General features: G+C 39.8%; 2 long non-coding RNA genes across 2 annotated transcripts in view; both read right to left on the bottom strand.

The window, feature by feature from the left end:
- LOC143855150 (uncharacterized) overlaps positions 1-1,626 on the bottom strand; it is a 47,851-nt gene extending 46,225 nt beyond the window's left edge. Inside the window, exon 1 of the long non-coding RNA XR_013237711.1 lies at positions 1,222-1,626. This is a non-coding gene — a long non-coding RNA (uncharacterized LOC143855150). The remainder of the gene's footprint in view (positions 1-1,221) is intronic.
- Positions 1,627-5,710: 4,084 nt separating this feature from the next.
- LOC143854791 (uncharacterized) lies at positions 5,711-6,724 on the bottom strand. The gene is made up of 2 exons (XR_013237588.1): positions 6,139-6,724; positions 5,711-6,036 (listed from the first exon to the last, which is right to left on the bottom strand). It is a non-coding gene; the product is annotated as an uncharacterized LOC143854791 (long non-coding RNA).
- Between the last annotated feature and the right edge of the window lie 12,591 nt (positions 6,725-19,315).

The raw sequence follows: 19,315 nt of genomic DNA, 5'->3' as shown, positions 1-19,315 counted from the left end.
CTCGAATTCTTTTGGGTTTGTGGAAACTTTTAGAGTTTTCTTGAAGCTTTTATTATCTGAAGGTATTTAGTGTGTTTGGTAGCTTTTAAAGTTGTTTATTTAGAAGGTTTTAGTTTCATTTGAAATTTTTAGTGGTCTTTTGGTTAATGGCTTTTAACGGATTTTTATCAGTGGATTTTAAATGGGTGAATTTTAGTTTTGTTAATTTTAGGTTGGATGTACTTTAGATTAATGTCTTTCGATTTTGGTTTGGAAAATGACGTTAACACAACCAAGTTTTGACAATTGCACAAATTCGACAAACCATTGACCATTAAAAGATCTGACAAATGCAGCCCACTAAAACTGTCGTAACTCTTTAACCGCTTGGCCAAATTCAACGTACAAACATGCGTTGGAAAGATCTTTTATAGGGCTACAACTTTGTAGTTCTCCATTGTTTGTAAATCTGTGATTTAGAGGTTCGAATTTGTGTTGCAAACAAAAGGACAGCAACATTAAACTGGAAATGCCTAAAGGTGTGCCGCAACCATTTTGGACTTAACTTTTTAACCGCTCGCTGTCTGATCTAGCACGAATACTCGTTGGAAACGGCACGAAAATATCTACGACTTTGTAGTTAACCATTTCCCACGATTCTGTTGATTAGAGGTCGAAAAATCTGTTTAAAGTCTAACAGCTAGCACTATGACGGGAATGATATTGGCACCCCCATGTTTTCTTTTGATAGTTCTTATTTTTTTAGTGATTAAAAGACGGTGAATATGAAAAATGGCTTGAATGGGCCTGAGATTAGATTCAAATGGGATGTTTGAAAAAGGGGTTGTTTTTATCTACTTGGCAAGGTGGGGTATGGATATTGGGTTCTTGAGATTGAGTGGGGGCTGTTGTTATCAATTGAAAGATGGAGGTTTTGTAAGCCAAATTAAATGGGTTTTGATAATTCATGTAAAATTCAAGTTTTCTTTCTTGTAAATGTTCAAAATTTTTAATGAATTGTTTTCCCAAAAGAAATCTAAATTCCCTAACAAGCCAATGATTTCAACATCCCATTGCAAATAGGTTCTAATGACCCTAACACATTAATTATATTTAGCATAAGTGAGAACATGACCAAGGCCAAACTAGTACAAAATTAAACATGACATCAACCAAAATATACGCAAAACAACACTCAATCCTACAAATAAAGAAAAGAAAATAAAATTCCAAAAGACATACCTTTTTGTAGACGATATTCCATGCAAACTTATGGAGAAGAGGGATTTGGTCTAGAGAGAGGGCTTGAATTTTCTAAGAGAGGGGTTCTCTCCTCTTTTCTTTTTTTTCCTCCTTTTCTTTGGTAAGATGAGAGGGTATTTATAGGAGAATGGGATAGGAGGTTAGGTGAGGTTAGGTGAGGTTAGGTAAGGTTAGGTGAGGTTAGGTGATGTTAGGTGAGGTTAGGTGAGGTTAGGTGAGGTTTGGATGGTTATGATGGGAGGAGAGGTTAGGTGAGGTTAGGTGAGGTTTGAATGGTTAGGATGAGAGGAGAGGTTAGGTGGTTTTGGATGGTTAGACCCAGGTCATGATCTGCCATTGATCTAACGATTTACGGAAATCGGGTCTCGGAATGGAATCAGGGTCCGGGCTATGAAGTGACCCTAGCTTATTTTGTCCCGATTGATGATCCGTAAAGTCAGATCAAGATATTAATGACCTAAAACATATAAATCAATGATAGAGGGGGTTCTCACATGGATTTAACACACTAATTTATTTGTTGATTAAAACAAAACAAAATGGGGTGTCTACATTTATGTAAAGGGAACCCGATCCCTCTTAACGTCTTGCCTTTTGATCTTTCTGTGATTCTCTCCGAGGATTTTTCCGGAAAATCCTACCTTCGGTTGTAATCTTCCTCTTGTTTGCCCTCCAGCTACTATTCAGGAACTGGAATTTGACGCCTCCTACAAAGGATTAGTTCTGGCTCAGAAGAAGAACATTTCAAATCTATGGATAGAATCCGTTTCCCTCCTTGCAGACATCATTATAAAAGGTCATTCCAATTGCCCCTGGAGAAGAAAACATATCCTTCATAGGATAAAAGAACAGCTTCAATCTCTTTCTCAATGGAAGATATCCCACACATGGGGAGAAGCAATCAGAGGTGCAGATTTCATATCAAATCATGACAGTCCGATGAAAGGAGAGGACATCCCCCTACACTGCTTGCCACAGGATCTAGTCGCAAGCGCTTCCGAGGACTCCTCGGGTAAAATTTATACTAGGAAATGAAGAATTTAGCTTCTTTTGTTCACTGGGTATTGTTCATTTTCTTTTGTCTCTTCCAGGCTGTGGATTGCCCCCTCTTTTGTAGCCCCACCATCGCTGATGGGTGCTTATATGTAATTCCAACGGAGTTTGTTCCCTGTGGTGTGGCCTTCGAGCCCCCCTAACTTTGTAATCTTTTTCCATTTATGATATCTGGTTGGGGTCCTGCCTAACCCTATCTTACCAATCAAAAAAAAAAAAAAAAAGTCCCAACTACATTCTCTCTTTTATTGTGAAAAATAAAAAAGAAATTAAATTTTCAACATGGGTGTGAAAAGGCAAAAATTTCCTCCTAAAAAGGCCAAAATACCCATTGTAAATGATCAGCTTTGAATAGGGGTGTGGGAATATCATTTCTATATATACTAGCATTCTTGGACCATGCCATGCACAGGTTTAAAAAAATGAACCCACACCATCATAAGATAAGGTGCAAAATTGTAGGCCCCATACCATCACTTGGGGTCAGATGGATATCGTAGGACCTAACCCATCAAAACATGAGGCAAAATGATGGGCCCCATCCTATACATGTAAGAACATTTTGGTCTTTTATGAGTACAAAAAAACAACAAATCTACCATGGGTATTGATGGCATGACCTGATTTGCAAAATTCACTCAAACGTAATGCCTGTATTTGCAAATTGTCAGACTAGAGACTCTTTTTGCAACGAAAGCAAAGTAGAAGACTTCTTTTGCAAAAACCTCTTATTTTTTAGTTTCTCGTGCATATTCTATAGCCGTCATACTTTTAGTTGTCGCTAGGGCTGCAAACGAGCCGAGCCGAGCCGAACATTGGGGTGTTTGTGCTCGGCTCGCTTAGTTTGAGGGTCGGCTCGTGACGAGTTTTTGTTTTTTGGGCTCGTGTTCTGCTCTCCAAAATTCAACGAAGCTCGAACTCGGCTCGGCTCGTTTAGTAAACGAACCAGCCCGAGCCGAGCTTTAATGAGTCGAGCCAAGCCAGGCTCGAGCTTGGTTGGGTTCGGGTTTAGCTAGGGTTTCATCTTCGTGTAAAATGAAGAAATTGATGTTCTTTTAATGAAGCTAGAGCAGAAATTGATGTTCCTATGAAATTGATTTTTTTTTCATCTTCCTGTAAAATGAAGCTAGGTTTCATCTTCCTGTAAATGTTCCTGTAAAATGAAGATAGGGTTTGTTTCATCTTCCTATATAGAAGCATAAATTGATGTTCTTTTAGGGTAAATTTCACAAAAAAACAAACCATGATTCTGAAATACAAGAAAGAAAACCATGGTTTTCAAGCTCTCTCTGTAGGAAGATGAAACAAACCCTAGATTCTGAAATAAAAAAACGAAACCCTAGAAGATGAGAAGATGGGAAGACCTTGATCCACGGGCAGATTAAGCAGAAGGTAATTTGAAACCCTAGCTTGATCCACGGGAAGATGAAGTCGAAACCCTAGCTTCAGATCGCTTATTTTTTCTCCTCTGTGGAAAGAAAAATTGCCTCTTTTATCTCCACCTAGGGTTTCATAGATAAAACAAGAATCGCCTCATTTTTCTCCTCTTGCGATTCTATTTTTTCCGTGGAAGACTTAAGTTTGGGGCCCACATAGCAACGACCAATGAGAAACCAGCTTTAAACTCTAGCGCATATTTGAAGCGTGAGCTCGACATCAAAGACCATTTTTTAGGCATAATCCGAGCTTTAAAGCTCAGCTTTATGAACTTAGCGCAAAAAGTTCACGAGCTTGTCCAAGCCGAACTATACAAAGCTCGAGTTCGGCTTGTTTATTTGACTTTTCATGAGCCAAACCCAAACATGTTCTTGATCCGGCTCGGTTCATTTGCAGCCCTAGTTGTCGCCAATGAATCGTACATTGGAAAAGTGAAGATGTTGAAGAGCTTGTAAGGATTTAGGTACCCTCCTCTTAACGGCTAGCTTTTAAGGATGAATTCTACTAGGGTACCATCAATAAGGCCCATGTACAAGACGTCATTCCACACAAAAGATGGAAACTTTGCCCTTCTTGCATGACCAGCAAATTGCAAGAATCCAGCTATCTAGAATGACAGTGCCCAATAGGGCCATTGGACATAAACAACAAAGAACTTGAAATTGGGCCTTCATGGGCCTCCAATTCAAGTAATTCACAATTGGGCCTTAACAGTTCCCCACAATGGGAAGCCCATAAACAATTACAAATGGGCACTCAAGCCCATTCATTAAGGGACCAAGATCCCTTAACCATTTGGCCAAACCCCCTTACTCAAGTCATAAGCAAGGTTTTAAATTTCAGTTTCAAGGGTAATTTCGGACCTAGCCGAAAGCAAAAATTCAGCCGAAATCCCGAAATTTGGTAAAGACACAAAATTTTAATTTTTTGGGCCGAAATTCCGGCTGAAATTTGGGAAAGGAACCAAAAAATAATATTGTTTTCCAAATTTTGCCGAAATTGACCAAATTTGGCTGAAATTTCAGTACATTTCACCTATTTCGGTTTCGAATTTCAGATGAAATTTAAAACCTTGGTCATACGCAAGGAATGAAATTTAAGACCCCCTTCTTTGAAGACAAGGCATTGGAGGAGCTAACTCTCCTCACCAAGAAAGCAGTTGAGACTAGACAGACCAGATAGAGCCTTTGTCCAAGCCCCATCAATGGCGATCACAGGGTTCTCAGACATTTTATGGTGCTTCTTTTTCAGGAGAAAAGCCACCTAAGCTGAATTTGTCTTATCCATTTAATTCAGACGAGGTCACACTTCTCTCCTGCAAAAGAGGAGCTGAACTTGTCTAATTCATTTATTTAATTCACATAAGGTGACACTCCTCTAATCAAAATGTCGTTTGCCATCTTGCCTAGGGAGATTTGCTGGGAATTTCGCTGAAGGAACAGCCACAGAGGCTCACTTTTTACCAGATTTTGTCTTATTCGTGTTGTTCTCTAATGCCAAAAATGGATTTCCGCAAAATTGCCTAGCAAATGAGTATTTTCATAAATTGGGGGCCTCTAGTCGGATCTTGGACGGATTTTGTGGAGGATTTTGTGGCTATGCCTAGGTCACGATACTAAAAGAACTTGATGTGGATCCAATGGACAGTTCGGATCCAACTACTGTGCCCAAATTCTGTCCATTTAACATTTGGGCAATGACCCCTACAGGTAGATCACTTCCTTCAAATGAAGGATTAAATAGAGGAGAACTAAAATGAGTAGCACTCGAAAACATTCAAAAGAAACATCATGTCGATCCTAACCATCCGCTGGAAGGGCTTATTTATCAACTCAATTTGGATTGCCAGAGATCATCAAATCAGTCATAAGACCTTCCTCTTCAATTAGTAGAAGGAATCAAATACAGGACCATCTCTTTGCCTAATGATCAAAAGGTGATTACTAATATAATTTCAGATGAAGATAAAGAAAGGATCTTGTGTTAAAAAATTTATTGAGACTGAATGATGAATCAGAAGTGTCATTTGCCAGTTGTTCTTCTAAACATACACTAATGTTTCATAAATAATCAAGAACAAAAGAGGCAACAACAATATATCTGTGAAAAGAGAGATGAGAACCTGGAAATGAGCAGTCCTCCAACATCTTCAATGTTCTCTTTTTTCTCTTTTCCGTTGTTTTTATTTACAGTATGGAATAAGCACGGATCACCTCGACAATAGGAGCACGGCACAATGGACACTTGCCTCCACCTCGAACCAACTCATTTGCACATTTAGAACAAGTGCACATGTGGCCACATCTGCACACATGAAAAGAATAGAGACCAGATAAAAATGCCAGTAAATCAGTTATATTTTGGGTGTTCCTTGTTCTCTATAGGTCGCGGAGCAAATATGCTAACCTGTACAACAAAGCATCAATTTGGCTGTCACAGCAGACACAACAAGTTCCTTTCCTCACATGGCCCCATTTTGATCCATCCTCAGATGACTCTCCCCCAATCTCTGCAAAAACAATCAACAGCTTCTAGTCAATTTGTGAAGTATCAGTGGTCATTATGTGTTCTATAACTGAGCCAAACAACTTCAAAATAGAATAACAGTACTTTTGTTTTTGTTTATTGTTGCCCTCTGCTTTCTTCTGAAACAGAAACAGTTTAAGAAGAGAAAAACAGAAATTACAAGGGGTGCAAAGGTCGTGAACCCCACTTCTAGCAAGTGAGTCTGCCAAATCATTATAGCTCCTGGGAACGGGAAAAAAAAAGAAGGAAACTCATTTCCAATAAAAAGGTCATATAACCCGTTATTTTTTTTTAAGGTCATATAACCCGTTGATTAGAGGTTAATAGGTTAACACATGGATTCTTTTTATTGTTTCTTCTGAAATCGAAACAGTTTACAAAGGTAAAAACAGAAATAACAAGGGGTGCAAAGGTTGCCCCACAAATAATACATCTCTCTGAACCCCACTTCTCGCAAGGGTGTTCGCCAAGTTGGTGTTCGCCAAGTCATTATAGCTCCTAGGGATGAAAGAAGAGGAAACTCATTTCCAACTCAATGGTAATACAAGTCATTGATAAAATGCTCTAATCTCCAACAACTGGGACTTTCCAATTTGCCCAAGAGATGGCGTTAAACCTCAATAACAACATGCACCTCTGCCACGTTCGAATCCAGCATGCCCACAGGTTCCCAGAATAACAATGCAATCTCCCCCATCTCCCACTGCAATCTCCCCCATCTCCCACTGAAGACGAGCCATCAAACTTAAGCCTTAGTGTGTTGGGAGAAGGTATGCACCTCGCCATCTTCCACCCAACAATCAAACTCTTTTACCTCCTAAGTTAGTCGATTTTTCTTACTCCAGTTATCCTCAAAGGTTCCTTGGTTCTTTTCCATCCATAACTCAAGCAAGGACAAAAGGAAACAAACTCCATAAAATAAAACCCTTCCCCACAAGAGACCAACAATGCCACCTTGAGGAAGATGCTGGAAAGATCGAAGGGTACCCCAAGCAATGCCAAACCAATTAATAACATCTCTCCAAACCTCCCTAGCCTTTGAACAATGGATGAATGAGTAATTAGATGACACAAAATGCACAAATTCACCACATGACACATTTTCCTCCTAAGCACATCAAAATTATTGGTCTTTTGCCACACAATCCAATAAAAGCTTTTTGGAGAATCGTGAAATCGCCAAATGCTCATCCAATGGAAGGAAGGTCTCACTCTAAGGAAGATCGTAGGGAGAAAAATGCAATGTCGATCATTTCGTGCCGATTTCGATAAAAATTTAAAACTATGTTTCTCACAAACTAACCTATGGAGGCTGGGATACTCATTGCAAAAGGAAACAGTAAACAATCAGAGATCTCCCCAAAACTTAATCCACCCACCCTAGAGCTTATCAATCCTCTCTAACGCTACACATTGACCACCATGCACCCAAAACTCTCTCCCTGCCTATCCATCCCACCCCTCCCCATATTTATACAAGATGATAGTCCTCCAAAGACCACCCCTCACCTCACTAAATCTCCAAAACAATTTCCCAAGAAAGCCTTGTTTTTATTACAAAGATTCTCAATGCCAAGCCCACCTCCTTTAGTTAATCCATAGATCTAATGCATAAAGAAATAGCTATGCTTGTGTGTAGAGGACTGAACCATGCCAACTATCTTTTTGGGGATTATGATCAAGCAATTAACATAAGGAGAATTGTGCACAATCTACAATGTTTTCATAAAAATTACCTATTAGCATGGTTTTAAATTTCAGTTTCGGTTTCGGACTCAGCCGAAACTGAAATTTTGGCAAAATTTCATGGGCCAAAATTTGGTAAAAAAATAAGTATTTTACTAAAATTTCTGAAATTTCGGTACATTTCGGTTTCGGTCGAAATTTAAAACCATGCCTATTAGGCAAATGTAGGTAAATGATAATTAATGCTTTATATTTACATGATCTTCCTTTTTACCATGCAAAAAAAATGACCTTCCTTTTTTTTTGAATGGCCGTAGATTAAATAGAAAAAGAGACCAGGATGGTCAAATACAGGGAAAGAAAGAAAATAAAACAAAAAATACAAAAATCAAAAGGGAGCATCAAGGAGGAAAAACAATCAAAGAGCTCCAAAGCTTCCTTCTCAACCCCTTCTCTAGCAAGCATGCCGGCCGCCTGATTAGTAGAACGACGCACATGCCAGAAAACAATAGAAGATGATCCGTCCGGTCCTGAATCTTAACAAAGACGCTAGCAAATCTCTAAGGATGAGGGTGGAGGCCCTTTAGCGAACGAATCACATTTAGGGAATCCACTTCCACCATCACTTTATCCAGGATATTTTTATCTAGTAACTTAGAATCCTTGATGCACCGCCCCAATCTCCACTTCATTTGAATCCACCCCACCAATGGGACCAGCATCCCAAATCACTTCCCCCAAATCATTTCTTAAAATCCCCCCACTCCTGCGAGGCCTGGATTCCCTAAGCTTGACCCATCAAAAAAGAATTTCAAGAAACCATGAGCCGAGGTTCCCACACCTGCACCACCTTCGGCTGCGACTCAACACTATGGCACACCTCCCTCCAGTCCACCCATTCCAAATTCCCGCATTAGAGAACCTTCTCATCGTTCTCAATAGATTGGAATCTTGGAAAATTTCTCACATTTGGAGAGAGGGTAATAGAGCTGCTGATTACCTCTCAAAAAGCAACTGTTTATTGTGGTACCCTGATCCCGCGAGAGGGGTGTGGGGCGCGAGCCGCCGCTCTCTCTCTCTTGGTCTCTCGTATCCACGCGATTGGCGTGTGCATTTTATTATTGATTTGAATTAATCTTTCCTGTGAACTTGGGATCACTAAGGCAATCCGAATTCCACACGAAAGAGACTGACAGAGTCGCCACCTAGATGTGGGATCTAGGACCCGTAATTAACCAGAAATCTAGACTCGCTACCTGGTTACGAGAATGGAAGGTATGGGGAGTTATCCACCACATGCACCATTCTTGCCCGATAATCGGTCTTCGATTCCAAAAGCTAACTCTTTTAAATTTATTTTAAATGGCTCATTCAACTCTATGTTAATGTGCGAACTAAGTGACATGCATCCTATGATCTAATTTCAATGTGAATCCTAAATGTGTATCTTGATTTATTAATTTGTCTGGATTCAATCTATGTGAAAGTTCTCCTAAAATTCTAATTTCATGGAAAGTCCTAAGTGATTTGATTAAGCATTTACAAGAAAATTAATATACAAAACACCACAATTTGTTTGTGGTGCCGACTCGCGGGTGGTATGCCATCAGACATCCAAGCTGCCTACGTACCCAAGCCTCACTGGGATCAGAGTCGACGTAGTTCGGTGCACCTAAGCTAAGTTACATATGCCTAACTCAACTAAGACACCGACCTAGACGGGATTGACTGTTTCAACAGTTTTAGGAGAAGTTATTTAATTCAAGTTGAAGATTTTATTATCTTAGGATTTCATCTAAGATGCTATATGATTCTCATCTAAATGCAAATGGTCCCTTAGACTAATGCAGGTTTGCCTTACATCCTAGTTTACTAGGCTTGTCCTAGGGAAAGATTGGGTGACTAGTGTAACTAGACCTATGGCACGGTTGCTATACATAGCAAGCGTCCGTGATGAGGCCGGACTCCTGACTCTAGGACTCCCTAAAACCTAAGACTCCCTAAAACTTAGGACACGACACGACACGACACCAGTGTTCCTAAATTGGGCTCTAAGGGTTCCTAAAGGAATTTTGAATCCACCGGCTCTTGGGAATCTCGAATTCTTTTGGGTTTGTGGAAACTTTTAGAGTTTTCTTGAAGCTTTTATTATCTGAAGGTATTTAGTGTGTTTGGTAGCTTTTAAAGTTGTTTATTTAGAAGGTTTTAGTTTCATTTGAAATTTTTAGTGGTCTTTTGGTTAATGGCTTTTAACGGATTTTTATCAGTGGATTTTAAATGGGTGAATTTTAGTTTTGTTAATTTTAGGTTGGATGTACTTTAGATTAATGTCTTTCGATTTTGGTTTGGAAAATGACGTTAACACAACCAAGTTTTGACAATTGCACAAATTCGACAAACCATTGACCATTAAAAGATCTGACAAATGCAGCCCACTAAAACTGTCGTAACTCTTTAACCGCTTGGCCAAATTCAACGTACAAACATGCGTTGGAAAGATCTTTTATAGGGCTACAACTTTGTAGTTCTCCATTGTTTGTAAATCTGTGATTTAGAGGTTCGAATTTGTGTTGCAAACAAAAGGACAGCAACATTAAACTGGAAATGCCTAAAGGTGTGCCGCAACCATTTTGGACTTAACTTTTTAACCGCTCGCTGTCTGATCTAGCACGAATACTCGTTGGAAACGGCACGAAAATATCTACGACTTTGTAGTTAACCATTTCCCACGATTCTGTTGATTAGAGGTCGAAAAATCTGTTTAAAGTCTAACAGCTAGCACTATGACGGGAATGATATTGGCACCCCCATGTTTTCTTTTGATAGTTCTTATTTTTTTAGTGATTAAAAGACGGTGAATATGAAAAATGGCTTGAATGGGCCTGAGATTAGATTCAAATGGGATGTTTGAAAAAGGGGTTGTTTTTATCTACTTGGCAAGGTGGGGTATGGATATTGGGTTCTTGAGATTGAGTGGGGGCTGTTGTTATCAATTGAAAGATGGAGGTTTTGTAAGCCAAATTAAATGGGTTTTGATAATTCATGTAAAATTCAAGTTTTCTTTCTTGTAAATGTTCAAAATTTTTAATGAATTGTTTTCCCAAAAGAAATCTAAATTCCCTAACAAGCCAATGATTTCAACATCCCATTGCAAATAGGTTCTAATGACCCTAACACATTAATTATATTTAGCATAAGTGAGAACATGACCAAGGCCAAACTAGTACAAAATTAAACATGACATCAACCAAAATATACGCAAAACAACACTCAATCCTACAAATAAAGAAAAGAAAATAAAATTCCAAAAGACATACCTTTTTGTAGACGATATTCCATGCAAACTTATGGAGAAGAGGGATTTGGTCTAGAGAGAGGGCTTGAATTTTCTAAGAGAGGGGTTCTCTCCTCTTTTCTTTTTTTTCCTCCTTTTCTTTGGTAAGATGAGAGGGTATTTATAGGAGAATGGGATAGGAGGTTAGGTGAGGTTAGGTGAGGTTAGGTAAGGTTAGGTGAGGTTAGGTGATGTTAGGTGAGGTTAGGTGAGGTTAGGTGAGGTTTGGATGGTTATGATGGGAGGAGAGGTTAGGTGAGGTTAGGTGAGGTTTGAATGGTTAGGATGAGAGGAGAGGTTATGTGGTTTTGGATGGTTAGACCCAGGTCATGATCTGCCATTGATCTAACGATTTACGGAAATCGGGTCTCGGAATGGAATCAGGGTCCGGGCTATGAAGTGACCCTAGCTTATTTTGTCCCGATTGATGATCCGTAAAGTCAGATCAAGATATTAATGACCTAAAACATATAAATCAATGATAGAGGGGGTTCTCACATGGATTTAACACACTAATTTATTTGTTGATTAAAACAAAACAAAATGGGGTGTCTACAGATGCCCCTCTTTGGTAGAGATGACGTAGTCATTGAATACCAAAGTTAAAAATGACAGAACCATTTTGCGTAGTTTTAATCGACAAAGGACTCTCTAGACACAACGCACCTTAACATAATGCAAAACCTTAGATGAAACCCTAGAACTTGAATAATAATAAAAACTCGATGCGGCGCCGTTCACAAACGGGCAATTAGAGAATGAGATATCATTTTCGAATGGATTCTGAAGGGAAAGGACAAAGATCGCTCTCAAACAGTTTTTAGAAGGAGATGAGACGCCGCTCACAAGCGGGTTCAACGAGGATAAGAAGCATTCCCAAATGGACTTGGATAATGAGGCACCGTTCACAAACGGCCTCAAGGAGGATAGAAAACCATTCACAAATGGACTCGAGAAAAGAGGCACCGTTCACAAACGGGCTCAAGGAGAAGACAAGACCATTCACAAATGGACTCGAGAAATGAGGCACCGTTCACAAACGGGCTCAAGGAGGACGATACCATTCACAAATGGATTCGAGAAAAGAGGCACCGTTCACAAACGGGCTCAAGGAGAAGACAAGACCATTCACAAATGGACTCGAGAAATGAGGCACCGTTCACAAACGGGCTCAAGGAGGACGATACCATTCACAAATGGATTCGAGAAAAGAGGCACCATTCACAAACGGGCTCAAGGATAAGACAAGACCATTCACAAATGGACTCGAGAAATGAGGCACCATTCACAAACAGGCTCAAGGAGAAGACGAGACCATTCACAAATGGACTCGAGAAATGAGGCACCGTTCACAAACGGGCTCAAGGAGAAGACGAGACCATTCACAAATGGATTCGAGAAATGAGGCACCGTTCACAAACGGGCTCAAGGAGAAGACAAGACCATTCACAAATGGATTCGAGAAATGAGGCACCGTTCACAAACGGGCTCAAGGAGAAGACAAGACCATTCACAAATGGACTCGAGAAATGAGGCACCGTTCACAAACGGGCTCAAAGATGACACGAGACCATTCACAAATGGACTCAGAAAATGAGGCACCGTTCACAAACGGGCTCAAGGAGAAGATGAGACCATTCACAAATGGACTCAGAGAATGAGACACCTGTTCACAAACGGGTTCGAAGAGAAGACGAGACCATTCACAAATGGACTCGAGAAATGAGGCACCGTTCACAAACGGGCTCGAAGAATTTAGGGATTTTTTTATGAACTTGAATTTGACGTAGGAATGGATTTTTATTTTTATTTTTTAATTAAGGATTTGGATTTGATAAATTTTTTTATTTTTGGAAAATGAGGTACCGTCCGCAAACGGGCTCAAGGAGAAGATGAGACCATTCACAAATGGCCTCGAGAAAAGAGGCACCGTTCACAAACGGGCTCAAAGAGGACATGAGACCATTCACAAATGGACTCAGAGAATGAGAAACATGTTCACAAACGGGTTCAAGGAGAAGACGAGACCATCCCCAAATGGCCTCGAGAAAAGAGGCACCGTTCACAAACGGGCTCAAAGAGGGCATGAGATTTTTCATGAACTTGAATTTGACGTAAGATTGGATTTGTTTGAATCGGGGATTGGTTTTGATGAATTTTTTATTTTTGGGAAATGAGGTACCGTCCGCAAACGGGCTCAAGGAGAAGACGAGACCATTCACAAACGGCCTCGAGAAATGAGGCACCTTTCACAGAAGGGCTCAAAGAGGACATGAGATTTTTCATGAACTTGAATTTGACGTAAGATTGGATTTGTTTGAATCGGGGATTGGATTTGATGAATTTTTATTTTTGGAAAATGAGGTACCGTCCGCAAACGGGCTCAAGGAGAAGACGAGACCATTCACAAATGGGCTCGAGAAATGAGGCACCGTTCACAAACGGGCTCGACGACACAAGATAGCTTTGATTGATGAATTCAACAATGAAAAATTTAGAGATTTTTATGAATTTGAATTTGACGTAGGATTGGATTTTTTGAATTGGGGATTGGATTTGATGAATTTTTGATTTTTTGAGAAATGAGGCACCGTCCACAAACGGGCTCAAGGAGGACATGAGACCATTCATAAATGAACTCAGAAAATGAGGCACCGTTCACAAATGGGCTCAAGGAGAAGACGAAACCATTCACAAATGGACTCGAGAGATGAGGCACCGTTCACAAACGGGCTCAAGGAGAAGACGGGGCCATTTGCAAATGGGCTCGAGAAAAGAGGTACCGTTCACAAACGGGCTCGAAGAATTTAGAGATTTTCCATGAACTTGAATTTGACGTAAGATTGGATTTGATGAATTTTTTATTTTTTTTGAACTCAATGAAATCGGGGATATTATGGATCGTGCCCGACAAAGATGTTGGAAACTAGGACTTTGACGAATGATGAAACGGCAAACCTTTGGAACGAAGAACCATTACTAGCAAGAATGGATTAGGAACATTTTTATGAAACTTCAACAAGATTTTTCTCAAAGAGACTGCTGGTCTTGTCTTCTGGGGATTTTGATAACTGAAACCTTGAACAAGACATTTGAGATTGGTAATTTAGAACAACGACTCTCATGGAAAAGCGGGATCTGCTTCTTGACAGGTGTTTAGATAAACATTTCTTGACCAGGATAACTAACCGGAAGGGAATTATGAATTTGAATGGTTCATCTTTCTGAGAAATTGGCTCAACCACCATTGCATCTGAGGTTCTTCCAAGCTTAAGGTGCCTTCCTGGGGTATGATCTTTTTACGGAAGCTGGGCTTTCTGATGTTTCTACTTCTGAATTTTTCTGAGCTGATCTTCTTTGAAATGAAGTTGTTTGACTAAATTCTCGAGCTCTTTCAGGTATAATTGCAGGGAGCTGCCTAGGCCTGGCCTCCTTCACCAAGACAGTTACATCATTTGGACATAGGAACGACAATTGACTCTTTCTAAAGAGAAAACTTAGATGAAAGGCACTACTCAAAGGATTGAGCAGCCCTGAAGGAGTGAACTTAGAATAATAAAGATTGACTGACTATACTGACAAACATAGTGATGCTTCTGACTTAGTTAATGTTTTGTTTGGTAAGTCTATCCTTTCAAGGAATAGTTTTTCAATTGGTAAACACCGGACTTCTTCCTCGAAACAGTAATGCCTCAAGAATTTAATTACGACCCCTAAGATTGCTTAGCTTCAATGCCCCCAGTTTTGAGGATATCACTTGAATTTGCTTGAACTTCAGTTGATCTTCAGTCTTGATACCGGCTGTTGCCTTCTTATACTGATTCTCTTACCGTGACCAAGTCACCTCTTCAGGGTTTTTAACTTGGCGGACCGCGCTAGCCTTAACTTTTGCCTGAACCACCTTTCTAGGTTTTCGATCCAGCAGGCTATCCCCTTAGCTTTTGCCTAAGCCGCCCTTTCGGGTTTTCAACTTAGCAGGGGAATGATCTTAAATTTTGCCTAGACCGCCCTTTCAGGTTTTCAGTCTAGCAGATCTTCAAACTCCGTTATTTTTCTTATTCATCATCATTTCATTTTTTTATTGTATCTCAGGACCTAGCTCATTAGTTCTGAACACCAGAAGGACTTTTATAGGTAGGATAGGGCTTTTCAAAGAATGGCTTAAGGCTCAACAAAGATTTCGACCGAACCTGTGAACAGGTCGCCTACATATCCCAAGGTAGGAATCAGGTCGTGTGTAGTTCAGGGCGAATGCCCCTAGTTTGAAGATAAATTGTTTGATTTTTTTTTTCTTTTTTCTTTTCTTTCTGGAACAATTAACTTCTCTTCTTTTGGAACTTGTCCCTCTCTTTTTTTTTTGAAAGGATTGAATTTCTTTTCCTTTTTGAATCGACCGAACTCGGTTCAACCGAGTTGCCTACGTACCCCAGTATAGGGATCAGGTCTCGCGTAGTTCGGGGGAATGCCCCAAGTTTGATGGGTTTTCAAGAAAATTTGATTTAGGCTCGAAGGGTTTGCAAATCGGTATTCTTTTGACATTGGGTTTTGATTTTGGGATTTAATCGGCCAAAGGAGGCCTTTCGATGTTCAGATTGGGAATCGATCTAGGTTACTAGAGTCCCTCTGGTACTGATTATTTTTTTTTTCTCTTTTGTTTTTTTTTTTCGCGGAGTTTGACGGCATTTCCAGGTAAGAGATAATGGATCTTCTTCTTTCAAGATTCTAATACGTGCTTTTGACTTTCATAGAGCGAAACTTGTTCTTTGACATCCTCCATCTATGGATTCGTACTCTCGATATCTGATGATCACTTTTCATTGTTTGCTCTTGAACTTTTCATCTTGAATTTGTTGGCTTTATGAATTTGAGAACCAAGGTCATTGATTGGAAATATGAAAGTTGTTTCCACTCTATGCCCCTTGTATAGCATATATCTTCTCACTTTCTTCATTTTCTTTGAGCTTTCCATCTATGTCTTGCCCCTGGTATCGGTTGTAGCTTTTCTAGACAATCTTCTTATTCTTGAAATAATTTTATCAATTCTTCACACTCTTTAGAGGGTAATGTATTTTCAATCGGCATTCACTGAATCAAAGTTTCAGTGCCAGTGTTTATCATTTCAATTTCATCTTTGAAAGGTTGGGATTGGCGCTCCTCCTCTCGTTCAAGTAATTGCTGTGACTCAAGTGGAGTTTCGTCAATTTTGTCCTCATTTGAGGAGGGAGTCTTATTTTAAGATCAGAAGCACACTTAAGAACAGACACAAGTGAACTTTTTGGAACTGACTGAAATTTTATTTAAAGAAAAGCTATTACATCAGACGACCTATCCTGAACATGCTCACGATTCACAACTCTAAATAAGAAAGAGAAACAGAAGATAACTTGCCTGGACTAGGCATTGACCTTTAACTGTAAGACCGGACTCAACAATTATACTGACCATGATGACTGACTCAACATAAAATAGTAAGTGACTAAAACTTTAACTGCTGCAACTGTTTGGCGTTGAAGGCTCGGCGAAGGCTGGTTCGTTCTGAACATCATCATGGCTGATACTTTCAATTTTGGACAATGATGACTGATTCGCATAGGGAAATGCCCCTAGCTCAATGATTCTGAGAGTGAACTCTGAAGGACTTAGCAAAATAATCTTGAAAAAGGTAGCCCCTAGAGGAGGAACAGACCAGGGGTACAAGCAAGATTGGATTATCTGGACCAGGCATGATCAGATCATGAGAACGCATAATCGAAAGATTGTGAGATTCTGCATCTGCCAGTTAGGGGATGGCATGAAGATACGATCGAATCGTATGACAGAAGAACGAAAGACGCACGATCAAAAGATTAGATGAGATAGCATAAGATTGCTTTCAACGGATAGATCATGAATGACTAATCCTATGAGATCTTTGAAAATTATGGGATTTATATCCTAACCCAAAGGGAAATTTTTTTTTTTTTTTTCACATTTTATCAGTGTTACCTGAAGGCATCAACCCTAATCCTAATCTATCGGAGTGGAGAGAGAATCTCGACTCATGACTTTGTTCGTGTATCTAAGGACCGATCGTGACCATTGGAAGATGGACCACGGCCTAATCTAGACACCAATGGGTAGGATATCCTAAACTAGGCTCACACACATGATGCACATGTGTTCGTATACTACATGCATGTGTGGGTTAATCTAGGGATAAGGCCAAGAGTTCCCTTAGCGCGAATCCCTGTTCGATATACTGTACCAGTGTCCGGCGTATCAGTACGTGAACAAGAGATCCGTTTACGTACCATAAAGGTACTAGGCTAAGGGTGGAATGCTTCTCTAGCACAGAGGCACCAGGTGATGAAATCCCAGTCAACCATGCTAGATAACACTCCGGGTTCCTAAAATAGGACGTGTGTGCACGTGAGATGCAAGAGTTTAGATGCAAGTGATGTAAGTGTGTGCAATATGTTTGCGCAATCTATGATGCCCTCAGGTTTTGTTAGGTTAAGTTCGAGTAAAATGTGATGAGAAAATAAAACAAGACAAACTAATCTAACAAGTATAGAGTTTTTATGAGCCAGTTAAATTAAATTCAAATGAATTATCTTTTGAAATTTTAATGAAGTTAGGTGGTCCCCAGCAGAGTCGCCAGACTGTGGTACCCTGATCCCGCGAGAGGGGTGTGGGGCGCGAGCCGCCGCTCTCTCTCTCTTGGTCTCTCGTATCCACGCGATTGGCGTGTGCATTTTATTATTGATTTGAATTAATCTTTCCTGTGAACTTGGGATCACTAAGGCAATCCGAATTCCACACGAAAGAGACTGACAGAGTCGCCACCTAGATGTGGGATCTAGGACCCGTAATTAACCAGAAATCTAGACTCGCTACCTGGTTACGAGAATGGAAGGTATGGGGAGTTATCCACCACATGCACCATTCTTGCCCGATAATCGGTCTTCGATTCCAAAAGCTAACTCTTTTAAATTTATTTTAAATGGCTCATTCAACTCTATGTTAATGTGCGAACTAAGTGACATGCATCCTATGATCTAATTTCAATGTGAATCCTAAATGTGTATCTTGATTTATTAATTTGTCTGGATTCAATCTATGTGAAAGTTCTCCTAAAATTCTAATTTCATGGAAAGTCCTAAGTGATTTGATTAAGCATTTACAAGAAAATTAATATACAAAACACCACAATTTGTTTGTGGTGCCGACTCGCGGGTGGTATGCCATCAGACATCCAAGCTGCCTACGTACCCAAGCCTCACTGGGATCAGAGTCGACGTAGTTCGGTGCACCTAAGCTAAGTTACATATGCCTAACTCAACTAAGACACCGACCTAGACGGGATTGACTGTTTCAACAGTTTTAGGAGAAGTTATTTAATTCAAGTTGAAGATTTTATTATCTTAGGATTTCATCTAAGATGCTATATGATTCTCATCTAAATGCAAATGGTCCCTTAGACTAATGCAGGTTTGCCTTACATCCTAGTTTACTAGGCTTGTCCTAGGGAAAGATTGGGTGACTAGTGTAACTAGACCTATGGCACGGTTGCTATACATAGCAAGCGTCCGTGATGAGGCCGGACTCCTGACTCTAGGACTCCCTAAAACCTAAGACTCCCTAAAACTTAGGACACGACACGACACGACACCAGTGTTCCTAAATTGGGCTCTAAGGGTTCCTAAAGGAATTTTGAATCCACCGGCTCTTGGGAATCTCGAATTCTTTTGGGTTTGTGGAAACTTTTAGAGTTTTCTTGAAGCTTTTATTATCTGAAGGTATTTAGTGTGTTTGGTAGCTTTTAAAGTTGTTTATTTAGAAGGTTTTAGTTTCATTTGAAATTTTTAGTGGTCTTTTGGTTAATGGCTTTTAACGGATTTTTATCAGTGGATTTTAAATGGGTGAATTTTAGTTTTGTTAATTTTAGGTTGGATGTACTTTAGATTAATGTCTTTCGATTTTGGTTTGGAAAATGACGTTAACACAACCAAGTTTTGACAATTGCACAAATTCGACAAACCATTGACCATTAAAAGA

This window comes from Tasmannia lanceolata, unplaced genomic scaffold (assembly GCF_043159265.1).
Source record: "Tasmannia lanceolata isolate RefF3 unplaced genomic scaffold, GAP_Taslan_0.1 ptg000020l, whole genome shotgun sequence".
Classification (NCBI taxonomy): Eukaryota; Viridiplantae; Streptophyta; class Magnoliopsida; order Canellales; family Winteraceae; genus Tasmannia; species Tasmannia lanceolata.
The sequence above is the reverse complement of the archived record's forward strand: the minus strand, read 5'-3'. Positions and strand labels throughout refer to the sequence as shown.